The 8,333-nt window shown below is 43.6% G+C and overlaps 1 pseudogene; it reads left to right on the top strand.

Annotated features, from left to right (window-relative positions):
• The first annotated feature begins 119 nt into the window (after positions 1-119).
• LOC101628465 lies at positions 120-2,153 on the top strand (annotated as a pseudogene).
• The last annotated feature ends 6,180 nt before the right edge of the window (positions 2,154-8,333 follow it).

The following is an 8,333-nucleotide window of genomic DNA, read 5'->3' on the forward strand; positions in this document are numbered from 1 at the left end:
TCCCCAACCCCACCCCGTGGTCTGCTCTTTGGCCCGTGAGCGCAGTCTCTGACCACACGGGGGCAGCAAAGCATAGCTTGGAGCCTCTTTGGCAAGTCCAGGAGGCTTTCTTTGGTGCCATGGCGCCCTTGCCAGGCTTTCTGTGGTGCCACAGCGCCCTGCTGGTGACCACGGTTATCCTTGAAGATGGGCTACAGGTCCGGAGAAGGTACGACGTGCCTGTGAGTGTCAGCGAGGGCTCCAGCAGACCAGCTGTGTGTGCCGTTCACGCGAGGGACACCAGGACCTCCTCGCACACTGGCCAGGGCATCATCCTCCCTGGCGCATGTGGTCCGCGCACATGCCATGGAGTGAATCCAAGCCTCTGGGAGGTGAGAGTCACCCACACCAATAGCTCTGTCACTGAACTGAACGCACAATGCATGCTTTTTCCTTCAAGGTGCATTTCTGGTAAAATTCCCTCCACCTGTTCACCTGCGAACAAACTATGCTTATTGCAGCACTGTTTACAATAGGTAATATATGGAAGCAACCCAAATGTCCAAACATAGGCGATTGGGTCAAAAAATGTAATATATATATACACTGCCATAGAGTAATCAAAAGTGATAAACTTTTGCAGTAATATGGATGGAGCTGGAAGGGATTATGCTCAGTAAATTAAGCGGGAGGAAAAAGAAAATTATCAGATGGTTTCACTTATAGTAGGTATATAGGGGGACCAAAAAAGGAATAAGGGATCAGGCAAAAAATAGCAATAACAATACATAAATAAGGCAAATTTAGCAGGCAACTATAAATCAGAGTCCTGCTGTTCAGGGTGTCTTGATGTTAGTTTAATGAGTTTTTTGGGTTAGGTGAACGGGAGTTTGGGTTTTCTCTAAGTAAAGTTTCATCAGAGTTCCCCTTTCAGAGGCACATGGCAAGTTTACTCAGGAGAGAAAGATGTTTGTGTAGACACAGGCAGAGGTTGCACTTTAAAAGGACAGGTAGATTAGGAAAATGACAAAGACAAAGAGGCACTTCTGTAGAAAACAGATGGGCAAGAGCTTCATTTTCCAATGTAGAAATTGTACTGATACAGTGTTTTTCATTTGGGGGAAGGGTTCATTCCTTTGTGGAATTGTTATCTATTATTCAACTAGTCTTTTAGGGTGTGCCTAGGTAGATTTAGAAAGGCTGACCCTCCATCTCCCTGTCCCACTGGTCTGCGTTTTGACATACTTGCTATTGTGGTAGAGCAGTTGGCCCCTAAGTATGTTTCTTTTCTATAGCACCTCTGACCTATACCCAGTTCTGTATGCATACATAAATAAAACTTTTTTTTTTTTAGGCCACTCTTTGATTTTGAGGTAAGTTTGGTAAACTTATACAGTAAGGTATTTAGCAAATAGATTTGGGGGAAGCTGGCTTGCTATTTTGGGCCTGGCCCCCTGCTGATCCCTGATTTCCCACTTGCATGCTCCCCATAGCTGTTCTGACTGATTTACACTTGCTTCTGCAGGTCAGTGTCAGTACACAGAGGAACTGGATTCCTGTCAGCTCGGATGCACATCCTCTGGCCATTATTTGGAAGTATGGTGGCATCTACATGGACATTGATACCATATCTATCAGGCCCATGCCTGAGAAAAGCTTGTTGGCTGCACAGTCTTCTCAGTGCTCTAGTAATGTAATGGAGTGTTTGGGATCCCCCCCAGCACTCCTTCTTGTGGGGTTGCATGGAAAGCTTTGTTGAAAGCATTTTAATTCACACATCTGGGGCATCCAGGGTCCTGATTTGACCATGGAGTGTTGAGAATATGGTGCACACTTACAGACTTCCAGGAGGTGAGTGATCTGAGGTGCTCTAGTCTGTCCTTTCTATATCCTCAGAGATTTTACCCCATCTTCTATAGGGAGTGGAAGCACTACTATGAAGTCTGGGACACAGATCCAAAATTATGCCTTGGATCTGTGGAACTACATGAACCAGAAGCAGGAGACTGTTGTAAGAGAAAGCAACACATTCGTGGAAAACCTCTGCCATATTACTGTCCGGAACTTACAGGGACCTGATTAAAGGCTCCAAGGTGTCGGTGACTGGAAAAGTGGGTCCATATAAAAAAATAGAACCATGGTTGCCTTGCGTCTTGGAACTTGGTACTTCCTAAGATGCCACACTTTCCTTTGATCTCCACTTTCCTCAGAGGTGTGGGCGCTTAGTCACACATCAGGGTCAACTTTCTCTGTCTATAAGAGGAAAATCTGACAGAAGAGTGAAGTATAAAGTACAGAGGTTTATTTCTTTCTCATATAAAAGGCATCTGAAGGCAGACAGTTCAGAGTGGAAATGGTAGCTGTAGTCATCAGGGCCCTTGCATTTTTCTCTTGTCATCCTTAGTTTCCAGTCCATCATGTCTTTATCTCAGGCAACAGGATGAGGAAAGGAAGAAAGGTGGACCTCCTTCATTTTATGAGAGCTTCCTGCAAGTACCATGTAATACTTCTCCTTACATCGTATAGGCTAGAATGCAGCTGCAAGAGAAGCTGGGAAATTTGAGGAAGATAACATGGGTTTTGGGATTAATAGCTAATAGTTTTGATACATGTTCTATATATGTCTGTATTATTAATTCCAGGACCTGTTAGATAATTGATGAGGGGAAATGGATTCGATTGATGATTATGGTATTCACTAATGTCTTCAGTTGATAAGTATTTATTCCCTAATATGTTCCAAGCTCTGATATAGACGATGAAGATATGACTGGTTAAAAATTTTGAATATCAACCTTGAATTTCTCATATGTAGGGTTTGAAAAATCACAAATGGAATCAGGTGATGCATATTATTTTGTCATTTGTTTTTCACTCCAAATATATATTATGTCCTTTTGTGGAGGTGGAGTGGGGAATGGGATCAAAAACGGGGAGGGGGGTTTGAGGGAAGTGCTGGAGGCCATGGTGATGGCACACGGGTAACTCGTTGATGGGAAACCCATGGGGATTACATTTGAGATTTTAAAAAATGTACAAAATTATGTAAAAATAAACTGTTATATTATTTAAAAATATATGCTCAAAGAAAACAAAAAAAAATAAAATGAAATGAAATGAAAACATATCCTAAAAACGAGAAAAAAAACATTATGTCTTGGATACCAGTTTTCATTAGCAGATCAAGTCATACTTTATTTTTCATAATGGCTAGAAAGTATTTTCATTGTAAAATATATGGTAGTCTATTTAATCTATATTTAATTGGTGAACCTTTAAGATAATTCTTATTTCATAGTACAGGTAATACCATTTCATTGAGAGGATTTACAATTTTGATATATGCTCTCAAATTGTCTTAAAAATGCCAAAAATTGATTTAATTTTGGCCAATGTGATAGTTAAAAATATACTTAACTGTTGTGCTCATTTTGGTGAGGTTGAGTGTAAAGATGTTCAATCCATAATATATATATATATATATATATATATATATATACACTTTTATTCTGTAGAATTTCTAATATATTTGGTTCAATTTTCTATTGGGCTGTTTTCTATTTCTTAATGATTTGTAATCACTCTTTGCATATTAAGGGCACTAATATTTTATTTTTTGCTTGTATCACTTCACTCTGACATTTGTTTTTTCTAACATTTGTTATGTTCTTTCATTTTCAATTAAAAAAAAAGTTTTAAATTTTTAAATAAGCCAAGTGATCATTTTTGTTCATTGCTTTAGTGCTCCATTCCATGCTTTCCTACCCTTTTATTATCCCTCATTTTAAAAATAATACAAGTTTGGCTTTCTCAACTAGGGCCATAGGATTTCAGCTTCTAATCTAAATGTCAATGTTAATGTGTTTCCCTTGGTGATATAGGGAAAGTAGTCTTAACTTGAATAGATTTTGGGTATCTACATCTTACATCTTCATGAAATCACATATTATTAAAATCTATTAACTCCTTCAAATATGAGTGCAGTCCACAGATCATAGTAGTATTAGCAATCTCTGTGACTTTGTCATTTTTAGCCATCATAAATATTTTTGCATCATATTGCAGAGGAAAGTCAGTATCAGTAATTTACTACAGCAATGAAAGAGTAGATAAAAGCCATCTGATCACATTAATAAATACCAATAAAGCATTTGATAAGAGATTCAGCATCCATTTATTATGAAATTTCCAGAAAAACTTGGAGAGATGAAACATATTTCAACATAATAAACACAATAATGAGAAAACTACAACTAAGATCACTCTCAAAGGTGTAAAACTAAAATCTTTTCCATTAAGACTTGGAACAAGTCAAGGATATCCACTTGAATATTACTAGTCAACATAGTATTAGAAGTGTGTTCTGGCTCCCAAGTGAACTTCGGCTGTTCCTGCCCCAGAGGAGTTCAGGTGCATCATTAGTACTCACCTTTGTGGCTGTAAAGGAAACCTTGCACAGTTTGCAAACAGGCAGCTCACACACAGTAGGCAAGGGAGCAACAGAGTCTCCAAAGGAGATGACAGTGACCCAGGAGCTCTCCTAAAGCTCCACGATAACAGACTTCAGATTTGTTCTCTAATTTGACTGTTTTAAAGAAAGGAGTCCCTCTTTCATTCTTATCTGTCATCAGTCCTGGGCCACCTCCACAACCATCAAGTAGCAAGAGAAAGAGAACCACAGCACCAAGCACACAGCTGGCCTTCCACTCAAGCAACTTGAAAGAGATAATTTTAAAGACAATGTCCAGACTTTAGTTAAAAGCTCAATTTACATTTTTCCCACAAAAGGACTTTCTTAGGGCCCTCCCTGGTGGTGCAGCACAGCAGGTTAAAGCACAGCACAAAGAAGCTTAAGTCTCTTCCGCATGAGTTTGATCCCTGCCTGCCCCGGAGGAGATCCACATGGGAGGCAGACCTCTCCTGACCCGCCCGCTTCTCCCCTCAGCAGTGTACTTCGTCGATCTTCCTGTTCTGTACCCCACTCTGTCTCTGGTGAATCCTCTCACCCTCCGCATCTCTGGCCTATACCCCAGTTCTGTATGAATAAATAAATAAATCTTTAAAAAAAGAAAAGGGACTTTCTTAAAAAAAAAATTTCAAGGTAGCAATCTACCCTCTTGGGAGTGGTATAGTGGAGATTATGTACTGACAGAACCTGTCTCCCCAAGTGCAGAACTGTCAAAGTTACAACTTTGCTTCTCACAAATAAAAGAAGAGCAGTTTAGAATACACTGATGGTTCCCTCCCGTGGAAGAATGTGGCCTCTTGGTAAAATCTGTTTTCAGTGCTTGAGGCTACCAGACTCCACAAAACCCTCACTGGAGGTGTCAGGCCTGGTGGCAGGTGGTTAACCCTATTGATCTGCAAGAGACACAGAACAATTGGTTCAGAACAATCCCCAAGTGGTCCCCTTTCCTGGTCCTGTTGGTTTCAGGGAAGCAACAAGCCCTTGGATCAAATGCCAGTTTCCTGGAAGGACCTGGTTAGTTTACACAAATGAAATCAGGTTTTGGTTCAACCTGAAGCATATAACTTCATGGGGCCATCTGATGTCGTTAAATGGTGGCCAAAACACCTTCTTCGTGAGAGAGATGACTCCAGACGATTCCTGCACTAACAAAGGCCCCTTTTCGCCCACTTACTGCAGAACACACCTTGACAGGTGGAGTTGTTCTACTTCTCACTGACCAGTTCCCAGTTGGAGGGTGAAGGGGGAGGACTGCTGGGCAGTGACAGAGAGAGAGACTACCTGTAGTAGTCTACTACCTGTCTATAGATGGGGTGTGGGAAGCCACAGTCCCCGCACCTCACACTCTCCAGGTCTTGCTCCAGAGTTCTGTTAGAAATGTCATCCAGGAGCCAAGGCAGCAGCAGCAGCAGCAGGCAGTGCGCCCCAAGAAGTGTCCGTGTTCAGTGGCCCCAGTCCAGGCCTTCTGGACCTCCTTCTCTGCCCCTTTCTCCTAGGCCCTTCACTAAGCAAATCCCCAGTTGGCAAATCCCCAGCTGCCAACTCAGAATGAGAATAACTTTGCTGCGTTATGCTAAACTGCAACCCAGGAATAGATCATCTTAGAGACTAGATATGCCAGTGACATTGTTTTTAAGCCATCTTATGGCTAAAGATTCCCTGTTCACCTGAAGTATTCCGAGTATCATCTCCCCCACCTCTATGGTTAATTCACAGATTTTTTCCCCAAAAAGAATCCATCGTGGCTGTCTTCCCAATGAAACTTGGTCCTAGGGGTTCAGTCTTGCTTGCTCCCCTCCCTGATACATAGTCCAGGGTAGGCTGAAGGCGCTGGGAGTTGAAGAAAGGCCAATCCGCACAGAAAGCTGTGTCTGGAGGCAGAGCTCAGGATCAGCTCCCGGGCTTGGACAATTCCATGGGCACCTGAAGCTGAGAAATTTTAACCTCCTGTGGCAAGGATCTCCGGACTGCAGGTCTCTCCCCACTGCGCCCCTCCTGGGTCAAATTCCCTGCACAGTTTTCTCACACTGCCAGCTCACCTGTGGGCCTCGGAACATGGGGCAAGTGGGCTCATGTGCCAAGGGGCCTGCACCCTTTCTCGTCCCATCCACGCCTGCACAGTTGGCTGCACCACCAGGGTCTGCTGAGAGCCTATTCCCTGAATCCAAGCGAGCTGCAGGGCAGCATCCCCAGCCAGGGGAGGCCCAGATGCTGAGGGTGGGAACAGAACAGACCCGCTCACCCAGAGCAGCCTGCCAGCCAGAGTTGGTGCCAGAGAACCTTTGTGAGCCCGCACCTCCAAGCCTGAGGTCTTTGGTGACCCCCACCCCACATCTTCTCCACTAGCTGGCCCTCCTCACACACAAACACCCCTACCACCCACCCCCTCACACACTCACAAGCTCCCTTGCAATTTAGCAGCCCCAACCTAACCCAGGAAGGGGTGGGGCCTCTTTCTCACCCACTTGGGACCATCTAGTCTTAGGTCTGTTATGGAGCAGGAAAGGAGGGAATGCCTTTTTGAATCTGCTAGTATAATCTGGATCCAGGACTCGCAGGCCCTGCTAGGTAGAGCCCTATGGAAATCAATGAGGCAGGTGGTGCTCCCTGGTACACAGCACACACTCACACACACACACTCTCACACACACAAAGCTCACCCGAGCCACTGGGCCTAAATTAAAGAGACATTTCCAGTTAAGGATTAGAGCCCATCTTACTCTCTTGGGTGAGTCCCTGGTCTGGTGAGATCAGATCCCCTAAACCCCCATCACAACAATCAACACCCAACAACCAACAATAACAAACACCTTCTGGCTGGCTGTGGGGCCCAAGGCCAAAATGGTGCTCTTAACTGCTATTGGTCCTTGATCCTTTCCCATATTCATTTTTTTCCTTACTGAAGCTCAGTTTCCTGGAAATTTCTGTTGGTGTTAAGGCCTTTCCCCCACGCCAGCTTCAGTATGTCTTAAAGCAAACAAAGCAAAAGTGTTTGGGAACAAGTGTTGCCAAGGAGTTGGAATGACAGGAAACTTGTCCATTGCTGGGAATGGGGGGAGGGAGGATGCAAAATGGCAAAGCCACTGTAGAAGAGAGAATGGCGGTTCCTCAAAAATAAAACATAGAATTACCATATGAGTCAGCCATTTCACTGCCTTCACTAGCCAGAAGCCTTAAAGACAGGGACACAAACAGATATTTGTACACATGTCATAATTCACAAGGGTTAAAAGGTAGAAACAGGGCCCTCCCTGGTGGCGCAGCGGGATAAAGCACTGCACTGGGAAACTAAAGCCACTTCCTCATGAGTTCGATTCCCGCCTGCCCCGGAGGTGACCACATGGCGTGGCAGACCTCTCCTGACCCACCCGCTGCTCCCCTCAGTAGTGTACTTTGTCTATCTGCCTGTTCTGCTTCCCGCTCTGTCTCTGGTGAATCCTCTCACCCTCTGCATCTCTGGCCTGTACCCCAGTTCTGTACAAATAAATAAATAAATCTTTAAAAAAAAAAAAAGGTAGAAACAAACCAAGTGTCCATCAACTGATGTATGGACAAACAAATGTGGTAGACACACAAAGTGAATTTTTTTTTTAACGGAGGTAGAATTGGTTTACAACATTGTGATTCTGAGGCATAAGATCACACCTCCTCAGTTGCATGTTCTCACACCACACCACACCCAGACCTTCGCAGTCTCCAATCACTATGCTCCCCACTCTTATAAACACACCAAAATGTTGCCTCGATTCCGCAGTCAGTTGTCTGGATATTTTAGCGGTTTGGTTTTCTCTGTTCCATTGTTTTGTTTCTGTGTACTTCATATGTAAATGATATCTGATACTCGTTATTCTCCTTCTGATGTATTTGCTTTGCAAGATCTCTTCCA

The sequence above is a fragment of the Condylura cristata genome, unplaced genomic scaffold, assembly GCF_000260355.1.
Source record: "Condylura cristata isolate star-nosed mole 26May11 unplaced genomic scaffold, ConCri1.0 scaffold00014, whole genome shotgun sequence".
NCBI classification, from domain to species: Eukaryota; Metazoa; Chordata; class Mammalia; order Eulipotyphla; family Talpidae; genus Condylura; species Condylura cristata.